The 20,236-nt window shown below is 47.6% G+C and overlaps 1 long non-coding RNA gene across 2 annotated transcripts in view; it reads right to left on the bottom strand.

The window, feature by feature from the left end:
* The window catches only part of LOC140215995 (uncharacterized), a 120,765-nt gene that overhangs the window by 31,904 nt on the left and 68,625 nt on the right, over nt 1-20,236 (bottom strand). For both annotated transcript variants that reach the window (XR_011892631.1, XR_011892632.1), the window contains one exon: nt 10,740-10,850. This is a non-coding gene — a long non-coding RNA (uncharacterized lncRNA). The remainder of the gene's footprint in view (nt 1-10,739; nt 10,851-20,236) is intronic.

Raw genomic sequence — 20,236 nt, 5'->3', positions numbered from 1 at the left:
GTACTCGCAACGTTCCCTTTAATCAAGTACTTCCTTCGCGTCTTGTACTGCGCATGTTTTAACTGCACCTACCCATGACTGTAGCGACAGATCTTTGAGACAATGGCTTGGGAGCCGTCCTTCAGCAAATTTTCAGAAATTAGCTATTTACAGGGGCTTTCGCATCTCGTATTGTACCCCCGCAGAGCAAGCGCACTTCGTACACGACGTGAGGTATTAGCCTGCCTTTTTGTTTGTGAACATTGGCATGTTTACCTAAGGGGCTGCCGGTCGACGTTTCAAACTGGTGACCGAGCTCTTGCTGCATTATTGTCTTCCATAGAGCGCCCTCTAAGAGTTTCTCGATGGAATGCTCGACTCCTCTACTCTAACTTCGAGAGTCAGTATCGCAAGGGTGATGAAAATGTCATAGAAAATGCAATGTCACGCCTTTCTGTTCCTGCAGAATCTGAACCAGTTCTAGATGTGGAGGTAATCTCTTTGGTTTCTCTATGCATTACAAAAGAAGAGATTCAGAAAGCTGCACTGGCTGACCCACCTTTTCAGGCTTTAACAGATAATGTAGTCAAAGGATTAAGCAATGCTGCTGATTTGCCGTAAAAATGACAGGTGTATGTATGCTTACAGTCCAAACTATCCCACGCGAATAATCTTCTCTGAAGTGATCGCATTATTCCTCCCGCTTCCTTGCGTACAATACTCCTCTTCTTTGCTTATCAAGGCCCTTTGGGCGTCACCACAACCAAGCTTGGACTAAGAGGCATCAACTAGTCAAAGTAGTCAAAGGATGCAGAAATGCTGCAGATGTTCTACCGGAATTGCAGGCATTTGTTTCCGTACTGGCTCAATTATCCTGCGTGAATAATCGGCGTCTTCGAGGAGAAGCTATCGTTCATTCTGCGTCCTTGTATCAGAAACTCCTGTCTATTGCTCATGAAGGTCATTTAGGCATCACTAAAGCAAAGCTCAGTCATAGAGGCATGTACTGGTGGCCTCACATGCATAGACAAGCTGAGAACCCTGCAGAAAACTGATTTGTTTGTCAGCAAGCAGATAAATTCACGTTATGTTCTTTCCCTACCCTTGAGCCTGTGGAATGGCCTCTTCGAACATGGCAAAAATTAGCCACAGGCATTAAAGGTCGTATAAATCGAGCTCCATAGTATCGCCTTAGTCATAGTTGACTATCATTCCATGTTTCCTGAAGTTGCCCTGATGCGTTCAGTCACGTCCAAAGCTATCATCTATTCTGTTCTTCTTTATTCAGTAGAAAAAGGCTTCCTGATGCCATTGTGTCCGACTATAGACAACAATTTTCTCCTGCTTAGCTTGAAAACTTCCTGAAAGATTGCGGCATTAAGCATTTCCTGTCTTTACTATACGCACGAAAACAGCCAGGTAGAAAGACTCAACCGCGTCCTGAAAGAACTCTTACAGGTTGCTATATTGGAACCAAGAAGCGTTAGTTCTGCGGTGCTATAATAAATCACAATCTATAGGTATCATCCACATATTACCACAGGTGCTTCTGCGGCTATAGTGCTCCATGGTCATTCAGCGAGAACTCGATTCAATGTCGTAAACATGGCTAGAATTCCTCAGCAATTTATGTTTCTTGAATTGCGCCAGGAACTGCAACGACAAATGCTACGAAAACAGGAAAAAGTCAAAACGTACGTATACTGTCGGCACGGGATGGAACTCCCTCAGTTTCGTCCAGGAGGTCTTGTAATACGTATCTCGCGAGCCTGGTCTGCAGGATAGGATAAAATGCTTTCTAGCTTGAAAACGCCAATCGTCACAATGCTTCCAAACTCGTGAAACATCAGGCACGACAGAATTCTCTTGAAAACTTAGATCAAGGGAGTCATTCCTGTGACTACCCATACCTTGATATTTCCGAACTTTTCTTCAGATTTCTACTGCTAGAGTTTGTACTGTACACACTCGATTCCTACCTCCTGTCTTACCCCTTCGACAGGTTAGATGCTCTGCAGAGAAATCTGTTGGCATTCCGTCTGTCATACCGTCCCAAGACAGGGCTCGTCAAGGAACTCAGAACAGCGATGCACATAATCCCAGCCTATCTGCGACTACGAGTAATGATTCCTCTAGTCTTGCTGCATAACTACAATCATTTCTCCGTGCGTCTACGCGAATTAGACAACCCCAAGTACCGTTTAAGGATTATGTCTTATAATAGCTGTACAGTTTCTGTTTGCATGGGAATGTTCCATCCAACTTTTTCTGTCAGACTGCTCCTTTATGGTTTATACAATATTGGTGAGATCCTTCAGGTTGCTATAATTAGTATGTCAGTATATCTTGCTGTTCTTAGCATTTAATGAACTTGATCGGTACACGAGTTACTGTTTCTTCCTATGGTCTAGAGAGGGTTCTTCCTCCTATAAGAATTGCTTCTATGACAAAAAATGTGTTGTCCTACATAACGATTAAGCAAACAGCATCCTTCAAACAGGAGAGGGGGGGGTGGTTCCTGCAGCATAAAGTTGCAGTACCCACACCTCCAAGTCAGCTACGGTAAATGACCTTCACAGGACTTCGGCGGTTTACACCAAAATTGTCTCTTTATGACAGGTCAAACGGTATCCTTGAAGCGGGGGGTTTTCTTTGAAGATTCCCCCAATATAAACCTGAAATAAGCACAGTTCCACATCAACGACGGTCACAGGACCGTCATTCGCGGCTTAGGTTCGCTGCGAGACAGCGAGCCTCGCTTCTTTGTTTACCCAAAATGGGTACATCCATGTCGTATTTAAGTTCGCAGTCCACAACATTATGTCAACTTGCTTGCAGTGTAGGTGAACACCCTTATATTATGTAAACAGTGTTATGCGTGATATATTTTAGGATTCAATCTCATTTTCCATGTAGTTGTAAATATGCTTTCTATTCGAGAAATTTGATAGTTCCTGCTATCGCTTGTATAATACTGCTCATAGTATACAACTCCGATAGGAAGATGCAAGTCATACTTTTGGTCTTGAGTAATACTGTCAGTTTGAATATTCTAATCTGTAAGGATGAATCCAGTTCACTAAACACATTGAGTGCTACGGTATTTAACGCATTGTATATTCACAAGATCTTTAAAGTTACCATGAAACTGGATGTAGGTTCCTTCATTTCTATTGCATTTACTTAAAAATTGTCAATATACATTGCTCTGCAAATGATATGGGTGCTCTAGAAAACATTACTAGTTGCGTAACGTGTACAGTTCCTACTTTTTGTGTGCAAGTCATTTGTGTGTGTTTAAGTAATCTGGCTTTATAAGCGAGGTAACATATTCCACTTCTCTTTTAAAGAAGAGGTGATGTCATATCTTCAATTTCAGTTTCGGATTGTTGTGGCCGCTAGCACCACGCCGCGCCCAACATTGCAAGAGCACTGCGCCGCGTTCTCTTTCACCTCTGATGAAATAGGACAGTCTTCGTTTGGTCCCCGAACAAGGAAGTCATCTTATGCTGCGGCGCTCTACGCCCCCGGCCATCGGCCTTACACTGTAGGCCCCACGTTCAGGCCGCCCTGCCGGGGGATCACTAGAAGTCACCAAGAATATGGTTAAAAAATGTGGAGAAGCTGTCTGTCGCCATGTTGCCGTTTGATACTATCGAACAGCCCTGAACATTAGCGATGTATTCTTCAGTGCGTAGAATTTTATCAATTATCTGAATGTGGTCGAATCATCCTGCAGTTCTGTTGCTAGGTTTAACAAATTATAATTCAAACAGGATTATCAGTTCATTAGTAAAAAAGTGTCTTTGGCCTGTTGGTAATTGTCAGTGTGGATAGTAATGTTGGACGATTGTCTAGCTTAAGGTAGTGTTCAGGTTTATTTTGGTGTATGTGGGCCTCGTACTTATCTACTAGCCAAAAAACTACACTACCATTCTTTTTTTTTTTGTAATGAGAATTTCATTCCGAAAACTAAGATTTAAGATGATTCAACTCCCTGAGGCTGTTATGATTTTAAGGTGCTTAGCTGTCTTGAGCTCGCTAATAATTTCTCTAGTGGCAGGGACGGCCCCAACGATGCCTTCGGTTTGTGTTCAGTTTTCTGAAAGCTGCCCCTGCTATCTTCCCCACAACAACCTCTCCGTGCCGCCCTCTCTGTCCTTTCTTTTTCTGCTGCCGCACTCCCACTCTCCCGTTCTTTTCCCATCGTCTTAGTAACCATGTCTGGAAACGTGAAGTGACAGCGCTCATGTTCTTTTTTTACCTCTTTCTTTACAGCCAGCGGAGAACGACCGCACGTGATGTCACCCTACTAACCTGTTAAAACTGACCCGTCAATGATGAGAACGACAACATGGAGAAAATAGACAACCTGTTGAAGCGTAGGCCAGCCTTTCCGAGGCACCTGATACCTGTTTGGAAAATTCTGCACAAAATAAAGCAATCACCGCCGGAAACCATAATGCCAGCCATGTTTCGTGGGGCCAAACCGACATCTGATGCTAGAAAAAAATTGGTTCGGTTTGGTTTAACCAACGGTTAAAGTTGGTTAGGTTATCTGTCTTACGAATGAAATACTGGGGTATTAGATGAGGAAGGCGATCAAGCCAGTTGGTCTGCTTTGGGGTTTAAACGATTCCTACCATGCCTCTACGCCGACTGCAGCTCGATAGTCAGATGTGAGGTCTTCCGGAATTTGTGGATTTTGCTGACATATCAGTGGGGTTTTTGTAACCTGTGTAATATGCTATGCTTCACTAACAGAGACTTAGTAAATTTCCACTCTAGTGAGCTTGGGTACTATATGAATTGATTTCATGGGCAGCATGTATGGCTTGCAATTTAAGTAGCACCCGGTCGGAAATTTCTCTCTTGTGTGTGGGAGAAAACCAAATTCGAAATAACATGGGCTCACAAATGCGACTCGTCCTACCCTGGAAAAATTCGTAGGGTCCCTGTGTGCGACACTATTAGCCAACAAACACTGACACCAAGGACAACATAGGGGAAATTACTTGTGCCTAATGAATTAAAAATAAATAAACAATAAATTAATGGAAATTATTTCATTAATTAATCGCATCGCACGGGAAATGCGAAGGTTGTGGGTTCGGTTCCCACCTGCGGCAAGTTGTTTTTTCATCCACTTAATTTCAATTATATTTATCGTTTCTTTATTTTTAAATCATTAAGCACAAGTAATTTTCCCTATGTTGTCCTTGGTTGTCAGTGTTTGCTGGCTTCTTATGATATGAGTAATAAAAATCGAGCCCCTCGGTTAACCCCCTTCCTTCTTATTACAAATGAGGGTCTCGAATCCGGCAACGTTGGTGTCTTTAGGTAGCACGTGTGGGTTTATTGACCAGTTGCCTTCACCCAAAAAGTTCACGTTGTCGTGACGCCTGCGGTAAAAAGGACGTTCCACGTCCGCCGCCAAGGTCTGTGAGTGGTGGCGCTGGCTAACAATCCCAGGGTTCTACTAGGACACATAAATACACAAGAAAGTGGATGAGGAAACGGTGCCGCGGTAGCTTAATTGGTAGAATATCGCACGCGAAATGCGAAAGTTGTGGGTTCGGTTCCCACCTGCTGGAAGTTGTTTTTTCATGCACTTTATTTCAATTAATTTATCGTTTCTCTATTTTTAATTCATTAAGCAGAAGTATTTTCCCCTATGTTGTCCTTGGTGTCAGTGTTAGTTGGTTTCTTATGATATGAGTAATAAAAATAGGGCCCCTTGGTTAACCCCCTTCCTTCTCGTTTCTTAGAGACAGTGTATCATAAAGGTTATGAACAGGGATAAGGTGCCTCAGAAAGGCTGGCCAACGTTTCCATAGGAGGACCTATCTTCGCCTTTGACGAAAATAGGTCCTCCTATTGAAACGTTGGACAGCCTTTCTGAGGCACCTTATCCTTGTTTATAACCTTTATACCACAGTACGCTATTCCATCTGCGAGCCCCTTTCTTGATTTTGGATTTCAGAGACGGTAGTATCACTAGCAGTAACTCGATGGCCGTGTCGGTGAACCCTCGTAGTTTTGCAGGTAATACGCGATTTATAACACTACGAAGGACGGTCATCTTTTGCTGTGGTCTGAGAAGGTTTTCCATAGACTTAGAAATTTCGTGCCGCTACCGCAGCATCCTGGCATTCGTTATTTGACCTGCCTTGTTCACGTTGTTTCAACATTTCTAAGATAATGTCAAGCTAATCGCTCTCTCGCCGAATGGGAGCCCGTCTGAGACGAGCGAGCACAGCAATAGCTGCCACGGCAGTTCTGCTCAAGGGTCCAGTCACAGCCACAGTTGTGCAGTGAGCCTGTGGAACTTATACAACTGGGCATGTGGTCAAATAAATAACGTCGCCCATTGAATATGAGCAAATACGAATGCGACAGTAGGTATGCCACCATCCTTGGATGAAATTATCCAGGATTAGTATGTGGCCCTGGGAAGGCCCACAGATAGACAAGCAAAGCAGCAGCATGATATGAAAAAGTCGGCAAAAGAAAATTCGAGAAATCAGTTACAGAGAAGTGAAAAAGGAAGCATGAAAATCAACTGAGTGCCGAGAAAGAAGTATAACTGCGAGTCAGCCTAGTTGGAACAGATTCATCTTAAAACTTTTTGTGCGCAAACAAACAGGCACGAAGGATAGAAGAAACACAAGGACGAGCGCTTTCTAACAACTGGTTTTATTTTTGAAGAACCACCTGCTTAATTACCCACAAATCTGCGCAATCTAGTCAACAAAGCACGCCTATAGTGCACATAATACACACAGATCTGCGCTGTCCAGTCAAGAGAGCACGTCTATAGTTCATAAAACACTTGTGGTAAAAAGACGTGGACCAAAGCCACATAAGACATAAGGCGCTAATGGTAAGTCGGAAGAATAAAATAAAAGGAAAAACTTTGTGGAATGAAACAGTCCGCTTTCCAAACGCTAGCCAGCAACCAGGACTAGAGGCGCGCATCATCACTTGCAGACGAATGCTAGTAACATTAGTCAATAAAAAATGCGATGCTGGTCAGCCTATTCGACGCTGCAATTATATAGCCTATGTTGTCGCGAAGAGAGCATACCGCAGATCCCTTTCTTTCCGCGAATGTTGTGGGTTCCTCAGTGCGGCGGAAACCTCTGTGTGAAAATGACAGCGACGGCGCCTCGGGCATGTGCTTCCACCTGGCCGACGCCACCGCAGCTGACGGTCACTACTTGCACGTGTCGCGCCCTTTCGCATACTCGGCTGTATCGGGTGCCAAAACTTGATTAGTTAAGGGCGAATTGATATTGTATGCGGAGTGTTTACGTGACCATTTTTGGCCTCTTAAACCCTGACTCCTATTAGATGGTGTCGGCCTGCCTTATTGGTCGAAATGCGTCATTGGTGCCTGCGCCTCCCGCCGGTCCCGGGTCCTTTGGGTGCTGCAGAAACTCATTTAAGGAATGCGCATCTGTGCCCTCCAGCAGGAGACGGCTGCAACCATCGATGAGCAGCAGGTGGGGCCGCGGCCGCCTGCGTCGCTCCTGAGATCCCAGCACAGAGCCAGTGCAGCGTCTTGCGTGCGGTCTCGTCCACCGACGCGGAGCTCGTGGCCATCGACCTGGCGGGGGAGCTGACCTTACGGCATTGCTTCCCGGCGGCGGCAACCCTCACGGACTCCCGTGCAGCGTTGTACATGCTGGCGAGGACGGACCACGGGTCCCCGCTGATCCAGTGCCTCCTGTGGAAGTTGGAAGGCGTTTGCGAGCAGGTATGCGGCCTCGTTCTCCAGTGGGTGCCTTCCCACATTGCCATACACCGGAACGAGGAATCTGACCGGCTCGCGAAGGAGGCCCACACTGCACCAATCCCCCGGTCACTCGTGGTGACGCCATTCGGCATTGCCCGTCCCACCGTGGCCGTCATATTATGCGCAAGACATCCGGACCTCCCCTTCCCGCTCCCCCCACCGTCGCCAGTGGCAATTGTCCGAAGCTGCTGCCGCGCGAAGGCCTGAACCGACGAGACCGAGCTCTGCTGCTTCCTCTCCGCATCGCCTGCCACCGAATCGCGGAAAGGACGCACCACCTTCAAGGTACCGGAAGCTCTTTTCGCGTCAAGTGCACCGATGTGGAGTACCTGGAGCACGTATTCTTGCGGTGCCCCGCATAGGTTGCTGGACTTGACCTGCTCACGACCGCCTACCCCAGCCTCGGCCTCCCATATGACAGCACTGAGGTACTTCTGTTCCCGTCCGCTCACTCTTCCGTGGTTCGACTACTTGGACGGCGCCGACTTGTACGAATGGCGGTAGCCGCTGCGACCTCCTTGGCGTGCCTTACTGCTCGGCTCCTCTCCCCTCTATCCACCACTCTTTTTCCCCTACTCTTTTTATCCCTTTCCCCCATCCGTACAGCACTTTGTAGGTACCCTCGCACGAGAGGCAGTAACGGCGCTGTACTTGTCTCTTCCTTCTTAAAATCACTCGTCATCGTGGGTAGTTTTGAAGAGGGCAAGGGCACAGCAGCACACGGCGCAACGTCGCCACGGGAGACCAGGCCGCTCAGGCAGGCCGTTGACGATCGGTATGTCATCGTTCTGTATGCAAATATGTGCACAGCGTAAACTTAAATTAAATGCCAAGCTAATAAACCTAGTTGTTCGAATGCTACTTCTCGTCGTCATCCTACCTGTGGATCTGCACTTGCCCCTGTCAGAGCTCAACCCCCCTTATTATCGTCTCCCTGGTGAGCTGGTGCCTCATAACACTAACAGCTGCGTCACTTGGCTACAAATTGGTGGAGGTTGCTGCGTAGTGACGTCTACGCTCTAATATCATGGCCCATGACAACAAACTTCAGGAACCTAGCTTTAAAAGCTCGACCATGGCCGAACCCCCTACTGTTCTCGCTATCATGTCCACCCCTCAAGCTAAACTTTCCGTCAGACTGCCAGTCTTTAGAGGCACAACCGAAGAATCAATCTCCGAGTGGCTGCTTTGCTACGAACACGTAGCCTCCCTGAACAACTGGGATGAAGGGACGAAATTAAAATTTGTATATTTGGCATCGGATGAGAACGCAAAAAACGGGCACACCACTCAAATTTTAACGGGTGCCCCTATTTCATGGCAAGAGTGAGAGACATTACTAGAAACGTCTTTCACCAGTCGCCACTCAATCGAAATCGCATATTTGCAGCTGCAAAACTGGACCCAGCTACCATCAGAATTACTATGAGCTACCATTACTATGACGTCGTGCAGCGGTGTGCAAAAATTAATCCATCCATGATGGAAAAGGAGCGGTGGCGGTACCTTATGCGCGGCCTTCGTCCGGACGTGCAAAAGAAAATAATCGCGAATCCGGAGAGTTGCTCAATTTTGCTGCAAATGCTGTAGCGTATTAATCGGGCTGCTTTGATGACGCGTGCGTACCAACCAGAAGCGATCGGTACCCATTTCTCTGCCGGCCATCAGTCGTGGTACGAATACGCCTCCCGCGGTAGTGACACCCGCTGTAGCAACACTGCAACCACCTCCGACATGTATCGCTACCTGCACTGCGGCAGAGCGTCATTGCCCGCGAGAGGCCACCAACCGCGATAGGGACTTCAAGACGATCGCGGACTCTATAGCCTAGTTATCTGACCGCCTGAAGGTTATTAAAGAAGATTTACATCGTCCTCCAGTGCATTGGCCAGCGAGAAATATCCATGCCAACGATGGACGTCCACGATGCCCGCTGTGCCGTTGCATGGGTCACGTCGCGCACAAATGCTCGATGCGGGTTAGAGATCACAGACACCAACAGAGAGAGCGCAACGACAATCAGGGTGGGAAGCCTAACCCTTCGGGAAACGAGAACGGCCGGGCCTATAGGAGTCAGCCCGGCCGTCCAGTATGCACTATGTCAGATAGTCAGCTCCTAGCAGTACCCATACGAGCAAATGGTACCGATACAAAAGTCGTGATTGATACTGCGCCTCGCACCAGTCCACGGCTCGCTTGGATGCTGCAGAAACTCATTTAACGAATGATCCGCATAGTTTTGAAGAGGGTAAGGAGACAGCAGCACACGGCGCAACTTCGCCACGGGAGACCAGGCTGGTCAGGCAGGCCTTCGACGATCCGTATGTCATCGTTTTGTATGTAAATATGTGTACAGTGTAAAACTAAAGTAAATGCCAAGTTAGCAAACCTAGTTGTTCGAATGCTACTTCTCATCTTCATCCTATCTGCGGATCCACACTTGCCCCTGCCGGAGCTCATCCCCCCTTATTGTCATCTCCCTAGTGAGCTGATGCGTCAGAACACTAACAGCTGCGTCACTTCGCTACAATATGTTGCAAACGGAAGTTACTAATAGTTTACTGTTGAAATAAGAAAATATGACAGCATACGGACGCGATCGTGCTTGGCGCCCTCAGTGAAACCGCGTTAAAGACGTCCCAGAATGACTTTCCTCACGAAACCAAATTGCTCGAAGCGCCTCGGCCAATTTTTTATTCACGCGGCACTGGAAAGCGCCGTTCTGTCCACTCTAGCATATTCTGGTACACTTTCGTCACCATTCAATGCATTTGCACATCTGGCCACTCGAGCATATTCTAGTACACTTTGGTCACCAATCAATACATTTGCACATTGTTTTTAGAAGCGTAAAGTGTATATAGGGCGTGTAGAATTGAAAATAGTTATTGAGACACATGGTCATGTTCGCAGGTTTTGTCAAGATGGTTCAGTATACAAAAAGAAAAAAACATGTACTCACTTCGCCATTTTCCATACTCTTTGGTTAAATCAGAATCGTCATGGACCATTTCAGCGACGTAGCAGTAGCCTTTGTAGTAGTGAAGGATTCGATAATAAATGAACAATGCACCTTGAACAAATATATATGTGAACTTAAGTGCGTCCCATCAATATGCCTGGCTACATTTGTACAGTTTTCGTATGCGTTCTTTGTGGTTAAATTATGGATAATACCTTAAACATTAGTTGCTGAAGCTCATCGAATGCCCAGTGTCATCTGAATAGTGTTTGTTGAACATGCATTTATCATGACACTTCACACTACGCTTCGCAAAAACGAAAAATGAGGCAATTGTTACTGGCTGGTGAGATATAAGACAAGGCAAGGACAACTGCATATGTTTTGCCTGTAAGGTTGCATCACGACAATTATTCACGACAATTATTCAAGTTGGCGCAAAGCGATGTGATATCTACATTCAAATATTTTACATCAAATTTCGCACAGATTTACTGATAAATTAATGCTAGAGGACGAGATTTCTCGACGCAGAGCAAATACTTTATCAAAACTTGCGCCACGCCATCTCTTTCTTTTGTCGGAATAATTTCCACGAATTGTCCTCAAACTGAAACACTAAAGCTGTTCCTGTAGCACCACCAATGCCGCCAAATTTGCCGCACTCATTCTGTTCATAAGTGATGCGGCAGAGGATCAGGATGATAGAAATGAATGGAGTCTATCGAAAGGCCCTTATTGTCTGTGACATCACAATTCGCACGACGGGCATGACCATGGAGGCGAATGATTTAGATTGCTCTAAAGGCTGGCGAGTTATACAGAACGTTCTTTCTGCCATGGGCCAATCGCTTAATACAAAGGACAGCGAGATACAAGGATGCAATCAACGGTGTTCCGTCAGCCAATCAATCATACCAGGGTACCTTATCAGTGAGTTAACGAACAATAATTACATATGAAAATATTATTCCGCCATAACCTAGGCTCCAGTGGGAAAAGACACTTCGCTTTCGATACTGTCTAAGTTTCCAGCACGCTACATTTTTCTCAGATAATTTCCTGCCGTGCAAATTGACAGAAGTTTATTGAGATTTCAACACTTGTTGGAATTTTTCTAAGCGAAGAAAATATATAACATTGTGAGCATTCCAATAGAAACGAAGTAAAGCTACCAAGCGCGTTGTGTTTATATTGATTCTGCGCGTATTATGATCGTTTACCATCAGTCCTTCATCTTAACCGAACACGAAACTTGATTACACCCAAATATTGGTGATTAGCAACTTTCTTCAAGGGATGGTTTTCAATAGTGCAATTGACACATAAGCAGATTTACCAAGATTAGGATATATTATCCAGTGATCGCAGCCACCTTTACACGAATTGCTACGCATTATGAGGTATTATACGGTCCGCCACTGTGTAATTTCTTAGCAAGTAACGCAGTCAAATGCAAGAAGCCTGAGTTTTCATTAGTGGTGAGAGGCAAACAATATAAGTATTGCGAATAAATATTGTGGGCTTAAAGTAGGTGCAGTGTCACGTATCCGCACAAATTGTGTGTGATTGTTAAAATATTGTTTAATTATATGACCAATGGGTCTATATATGAGTGTTAATGCTGATTTTCCTATTAGTTTATTATGCGAAACCCGGCCGAATGCTTCAGAGAATTTTAAACAATTTCATCAGTTCGCTCCTGCTTATCAGTGACCTGGAGTACATCACGTATTTGTTCTAAATGTTTAGTGATCGTTGAAAGGCCTTAACGGAAAACCTGCTGGGCAGAACAAAGGATATGTCGTTCTTCCAGGTATAAAGCTTTGTGTTATATTGTTATATAGCTCATCTTCGTGCGTCCGATACCAAACTCGAGGTGTGCCACCGAGGTAAAAGACTACGTTGGCGAGCATGATAGTAGGGTCCCACCGATTATTGCGGCTGACGTGTTCGTACAGGCTGATCCAGTCCTCGACGTCTACCCCATCTTTTGCCGAGAATACGCCAGGATCACGGGGACTGGGGAGAGTGATGTACGTCGTCGGAGTGTCAGCAGGTGTCGGAGCCGGCGGGGTCGAGTTGTCGTCGCCGGGAGCCATGATGGAAGGCTCGACGTACCGTCCACTGCGAAGCTCCGTGACGAGGTAAAGGGAACGTCCACCTCCACCAGATATGTTTCGTAGGAAGACACCGACGAAAAGCTATTTACAAGTATATTTACAAAGCAATACGCCGCAGTTGGCCAAGAGGCTACAGCCCGCGCTAGCTTCCAATCGTCGTCGTCGTCTTCTTACTGCTCGGCTCTTCGTCATTGCAAATACTATCCCGTAGCACTATTGTTACGTTTTCTAATATATTACAAAGGCAGTTAGTGACGTCGACCTGTAATATGACACCGCACTCTTTGTGGATAATTTGTTTATAGGAAGTAATTATACGGTTTTCTACACTGTGGAAACATTGGACGCCTTGCTGATAAAACAAGAAAACTCATGAGTATTTGGCTACCGTCTCTGCCTACCTTTCTTAAAAAAGATCTCGTAGCCCTCACCGCCACACCTCCTTTCCACTTTCCTCTTCGCCTGTTTCTTCCCTAGCTGCGATCCGTGTTCGCTTTCACCTTTCGCTATGCTCGTTTGCTCGGTTACGCCGGTAACGCCACCGACGCCGATGCTCTCTGCAGGAACGGGTGGCTAAGAGCTTTGCTCTAAATCTAGGGCTGTAAACTATGTGACCTTATATAATTTGCGCCAACTTTTTCTAGAAAGCCCTTTCTTTTGAGTTTTACAACGAAGCGGTTTATACGAACCCTGTATCGTCGTTGTCAGACTTCGCTAAAAAGAAGTCACGTGTCCTAGCGGGAGAGGAAAAGAGCTCAACGGCAGCAAGGCGGAAAGGGTTGGAGTGACCCGTTTCCCCTGTGAGAGTGCTATCTTATACGCGAATCCTATATGGATGTCACACGGTGCATTTGTCGCGATGGAGCCAGATCTTTGTCGAATTTATTGAGAATTGATTCCACCCTGCCGCGAAAGAAACAATTGTTATGCTGGCGGTTTGCGGCCAACGAACGGTGCCCATCGATTGAAATGCGACACTAGGAGTGCATGGCTGCCGGCACTTCTTCCGCCAGCAAGAAGTGCCGGACCCACGTCAATTGTGAAACCATTCGTCAAATCTTTTGCAGCACCCGCAACAATAAGGCGGATCTTGCGCTCAATATATTGTTACGCGCGAAGGAGACCGTTTATCACCCTTACGGATGAATGAGGCTGTTTACTTTAAGTCGCGAAGGTGAGCGCAAGAGCGGCCAGCTGGTTGATGAACTCAGCGTCGTTCTCTTCTTCTTTCCCCCACCCGGGACCGCAAGCACCTTAACCAGCCTTCGCTTTCTTCATGCGTAACATTCTTCTCGTGGCAGACGAAGCCCGCTAGGCGAGTCAATCCATTTGTCTTGACGTGAACAAATTCAAGCGGGCAACATAGACCACTTGGGTCTTGGCAGCTCCTCTACCACTCAGCGTGAGGTGAGCTATGCTACATTTGACTTCCATGAGTCCATTATTAATAACGAACTGTCCATCGTAGGGGCCGAAAGTTTTTGGCATAACCCGCGTTTTCGTACTGGAGTCCACAGCCAGACTAAATCGCCGGATGGTGGTGAATGTCGTAGCGTGCTTTTGTTCTGTCCTGCGATGCCAAAGTGCGCAAACGAGTAATAGCACGAGCTTCTTCGGCAAGGCAGAGAGCCTCGGCGACAGTGGGATTTTCGTGACTACAGAAATGAAAAACAGTGTCGATTGTATGCCGGGGTGGCCGTGCGTACAGCAGGCCACCCCGGGGCTATAGCCGGTAGTCTCGTGCTAGGCGGTGTTGAACGCGTACATGATAAAAAGGCAGCACGTCATCCCAGTTCTTGTGGTCGGATGAAACATACATAAATGACATGTTTACAATTGTTCGGCTGGTGCGCTCCGTAAGCCCATTCGTTTGTGGATGGTGTAGTGTCGAGTGACGCAAGTGGGTTTCACACAAACGAAGCAGCTCCTCTACGACATCCGCTGTGAGTTGTCGTCCACGGTCGCTGATGATCACGAGAGACGGATCATGTCGCAGGATGACATATTGAAGCAGGAATGCAGAAACGCCAGTGGCAGTTGTGGAGGGCACCACCGCCGTCTCGCAATAGCGTGAGGCACTCGACGCAAACAACTATCCAACGATTTCCCTTGCCTCATTTTGAAAAAGAGCCCACGAAGTCAATGCCCACTTCTTTGAAGTACGTGCTAGGAGGCGGGATCGGCTGCAGGAGACCCGCTGGAGCAGTAGATGGCCGTTTGGAGCAGTGACACTGCATGCAGCTGGCTACATACGTGTCAACAGACTGTCACATACCAGGCCAATAAAAGCGTTCCTGAATCCGGTAGAGCGTCCTCGCCAAACCTAAATGGCCAGACATAGGGTCGTCGTGCATAGCACTCAGTATCGCTGTGCGAAGGCTCTCTGGTACTACTACGAGAAAACGTGCGCCAGGGCTAGAAACGTTCTTCTTATACAGGACTCCATCACGTACACAGAAATGGTTTGCTGTCGTTGAGGCGGTAGTAGCGGTGAAGAGCGGTGTTAATTTATCGTCTTTTCGCTGTTTGGCTTTGAAGCAGTCGAAGTCTGGAAAACGCGGCGACACAGAAGCCACGAGGTGATCGAAGTCGTCGGCGTCACAGTCCGTAGTGCTAAGTGGCATACGCGAGAGGCAGTCCGCATCAGCGTGTCGTCGACTTCTCTTATAAGAGACGGTGAAGCTGTATTCTTGCAGTTGGAGCGCCCAGCGCGCGAGGTGGCCACAAGGGTCAGGGAGATTCACAAGCCAACACAATGAGTGGTGGTCGGTGACCACTGTAAAGGGGCGTCCATACAGGTAACAACGAAACCGCTGAACCGCAAATATTAACGCACTGCATTCTTGTTCCGTAAAAGTGTAATTCTGCTCGGGCCTACTTAATGCGCGACTTGCATATGCGATCACGTGTTCGCGGCCACCGTAGCGTTGAACTAGGACGGCACAAATACCTGTGCCACTGGCATGCGTATGGAGTTCAGTCGGAGATGAAGGACTGAAGTGTTGAAGGACCGGTCGTTACGTCAGTAGAAACTTCAACTGACGAAAAGAAGAGTGGCACTCCGGAATCGACTCAAAGGGGGTGTCCTTTCGTAGCAGGCATGTCAGCGGATACGGGACGTCGGCGAATTTAGGAATAAAGCGGCGGAAATAGGAACAAAGCCCGAGAAAACTACGGAGCTTCTTGACAGAGCACCGTGCACTGAACGCTGCAACGGCTGCTGTTTTCTGGGGATCAGGGCGGATGCCATCCTTATCGACGAGGTGCAAAGCACAAGAGTTTGGCGGTCTCCGAATTGGCATTTCGTGGAGTTTAAATCTAGGTCAGCGTTTCCGATGCAGTTCAGGACACTATCCAGACGCGAGCTGTGTTCGCTGAAGGTGTGGCCAAAGATGGCGACGTTGTCGAGGTTGCAAATGCAGATGTTCCCCTTCAAGCCACGCGGAACAGTGTCCAGAAATCTCTTGAAAGTTGCCGGAGGGTTGCACAGTCCAATTGGCATCACAATAAATTCAAAGAGCCCATCAGGGGTTACAAAGGCAGTCTTCTCCTTGTCGTCAGGATGCATCGGAATTTGTCAATAGCCGGATAGTAAATCTACTGAGGAAAAGTAAGAGGCGGAATCAAGGCAGTCTATTGCGCCATAAATACGTGGGAGTGGGTACACCTCCTTTTTTTGTTACAGCATTCAAACGGCGATAGTCGACGAAAAATCTCCAAGATCCATCTTTTTTTTAACAAGGACCACTGGAGCTGCCCACGGACTCGCTGACGCTTGTACTACTCATATTTTCATCATTTGGTGCACTTGTTCCTCGATAATCTGGCGCTCTGAGGGGAAACACGATATGACTTTTGTCTAATCGGATTTGCCGAACCCGTGTTGATGATATGGCGCGTTCGGGACGCGGGGATTGCAGGCATTTTGTCCTTCTGCGCATAGTCGAATACCTAACGGTGCTTCAAAAGCACACCCACTAACGTTCGGCGTTCACTCGTGCTGAGTGATTTATTTAATAATATTTGGGGTTTTACGTGCCAAAACCACTTTCTGATTATGAGGCACGCCGTAGTGGAGGACTCCGGAAATTTTGACCACCTGGGGTTCTTTAACGTGCACCTAAATCTAAGCACACGGGTGTTTTCGCATTTCGCCCCCATCGAAATGCGGCCGCCGTGGCCGGGATTCGATCCCGCGACCTCGTGCTCAGCAGCCCAACACCATAGCCACTGAGCAACCACGGCGGGTGAGTGATTTATTTACCATTGACAAAAGGGCCGTTTCCGAACTGTGCCCATCAGGTTCTTCCGGCACATCTGTAAGTTCTGCCACTGATAAGGACGCTTGTTCCCTGTCGAAGGCTAATTTCATGCCGGCTGGTAATATAACGGGCTCCTTAGTACAATTTATGGTCCACAAGGCAGTGCGTCCGCCTTTGGTGGACACCACACAATGTGGCATCAACACATTCTTCTTCACACAGTTAATGTGCATCGGTTCCACGGTAGCATCCAAGCTGTCGGAATCGGCGCCGCCACAGACAACGCACAAACGGTAGATGATGCAGGTCGACAATATCACCACAAACACACAGGGTAGTTTGGTGATCTACAGGGTTCTCCAGGAGTCCTGACGGAATCCTGCCATTTATGAATACCTTCCCTGTGCGGCAGTCGACAGTAGCACCACACTTCCGCAAGAAGTCCATGCCGAGAATCGCATCATGGGTCGGCCGAGAAATAATTACTAACTCCGTCGTAACAACATGGCCTACCAAAAACATGTCAGCACTACACACCCCAACAGGTCGCAACGGCTCGCCACTCACTCCATATAACTTTGAAACTTCGCCCCATTTAAATAAAACCTTTTGCCCTAGCACGTGCATAAAAGAGGCGCTCATGACCGAAATTGTTGCGCCTGTGTCCACCAGAGCCATCACAGGGACATTATCTACAAAAACACACACTTCGTTTTTAAGCATCAACACAGGTGGTACTTCTGTCAGTAGCACGTCTCCAGCGACCTCGCCACCATCGACCGCGATAGCTAGTTTTTCGGTGACGAAGGGGACGTGGTGCGACGCAGCGGTGAGGGAGAACGGGGAGCACGATGTTGCGGTGGGCGCGTCAAACTCCTGTCAGATGCCGGGGAGCGATTCCGGGAGCTTTTCGGCCAATACTCGTCGCCAGATGATATGTGTGCTGGCCACGGGGCCCCGTGCGGCCGTTCGGAGTGCCGAGAAAACTCTGAGTGCTGGCCATACCACCTGGTCATACGCTGGTTGCAAAACCGGGATATATTACCCGGAAAACCACAGGAATAACACATCGGGAGATGTCGAAACCTTGGTTGTTCGTCGATAAAGCGGATATTGTAATTTTTCCTCGTGTAGTGGGTTGGTTCATGGTGTGTGTCACGACAACACATCGGGCGTCGAGAAGGCGTGCAATGAGCGCGTTGGTCATAGCGCGGAGTTGGAGGGCGTGTTGTCATTCTCGACTGTTCGGCTTGGTAACCATCGGTTGCCATGGGGCTGAATGTGGCACCGTCATAGCGTCACGTGACGTGTACACGCGATGATGGTCAGCAGTTGAATGCAACACCTCTTCGCGGCGGGAAAGTTCCTCGTGTACAATCTGTCGGATGGTCGAAGGAAGGTCGTGGAAAGAGCTCGTGTCACATTGGCAACCGTCGTGACATTCGCTAACCGACCAAACTTTGGCGCAATCCGACGCATCTTGAGCGTTTCTAAAGTTCTGCAATGCCGAATGACGTCGAACACAGAACTGATGCTTTCCTTTCCAAATAGAAATTTGTACACGTCCTCAGCCACTACTTTCAGCAAATGTCCAACTTTATCTTCTTCTGAAATGCGAGCACTGACCACCTTGCACAGCTTTAACACTTTTTCGAGATATGTTGTGCATGTCTCACCTGGTAGCTGCTCCTGTTGCGACAGTGTCTTCTCCGGACACTTCTTTTTGCCTACTGAGTCCCCAAAACACGCCTTTAACTCGTCAAGAAAATGTTCCCACGTCGCAAGCGCTCCTCGTGGTTCTCTTACCACACGAGAGCGGTATCAGTCAGGGAGAACACCACATTATTGAGCTGAGCGGTTGTATCCCACCCGTTGGACTTGCTCACTCGTTTGTAGTGGACGAGCCACACGTGGGCATCTTCCCCCGCTTTGCCTCCGAAGGTGGAGCGATAACTCGGTAGTATGGCAGTTGACTGCTAGGTGTTGCCCTCGGAGTGGCTACTTCTTCTCGCATGTCAAAGACAGTTAAGGCTGATGGCGTGGGGCCGGCAAGTTGATGGCTTTGACGAAGCTGCGGCAGTGATGGTTATCCAGCCGAAGCTGGTTGTCCAGCCGCCACCGATAACCTCCGCACGTGACGTCACTGCACTAACCCTTTAATACTAACATGCCGAGGATGACGAGGCGGCCTTTGACGAAGATAAGTCCTCCTATGGAAATGTTGGCCAGCCTTTCTGAGGCACCTTATCCCTGTTTACAAACATTATACCAGTGTGCTATTCCATCTGTCAGCCCCTTTCTTGATTTTGGACTTCCATAAATAGCATGTCATTCATCGTTTCGTCCAGCATTTCGCTGAAGGCTCTTTTCTCCAGGATAGTTGTCTTTCGATGGATCGTGTGACTGTCTTTAACACCGTCTTCAATGAGCTTTGCTGTACAGGTAGTGCCTCGGTCTGTGGTGAGGTTCGATGGGGTGCCATGCCGCACGCCGATGTTCTGTATGAAAAAGAAGGCACCCTCGGAAACATTGCCCACAGGCAGCGCCTTTGCCTGAGCATATCGCGGTAAATAGTCGGGGATGACGACGGTGCACTCGTTTTCACAGTATGAAAGAGGAACCTTGTCTACAAGGCCCTGGTCGTCTTGGCTGAAAGATTTGCCAGGTGGGCCAATTAGATTACGCAATACCACAGGCATAGCAGCTAGTGACTTCCAGTTTTGGCACTCACGACAGGCATGGACCTAAAACCTAACACAGGTGGCAGGTTCCGGCCAGTATTGTGATTTGAGCAATCTATCAAGGGTTCGAATTAAATCGAAAAAACAGACGATACAACGTCACTTGGGGGACGAGTCAGCGTATGCGCTATCTTTGAAAAATTGCCAGTATAAGGGTGGTAGCAATGAAACGCCAAGAAAACTACGGGCGATTTTCTTGGCGGTAAGTGTCGGAAACTCGGTAACAGCTGCAGGTTTTTGGGGGGAATTGTGGCGCATGCCTTTCTTACTAGCACTGTGTCCGAAAAAATTCTCTTCCTCGTAGACGAAAGGAAGCTTCTTAGGCTTAAGGGTGACGTTAATTAATAATATGGCTTCGGGAGAAATTCTCG

The sequence above is a fragment of the Dermacentor andersoni genome, chromosome 2 (genome assembly GCF_023375885.2).
Source record: "Dermacentor andersoni chromosome 2, qqDerAnde1_hic_scaffold, whole genome shotgun sequence".
Classification (NCBI taxonomy): Eukaryota; Metazoa; Arthropoda; class Arachnida; order Ixodida; family Ixodidae; genus Dermacentor; species Dermacentor andersoni.
This window is presented reverse-complemented; position numbering and strand designations above follow the sequence as displayed.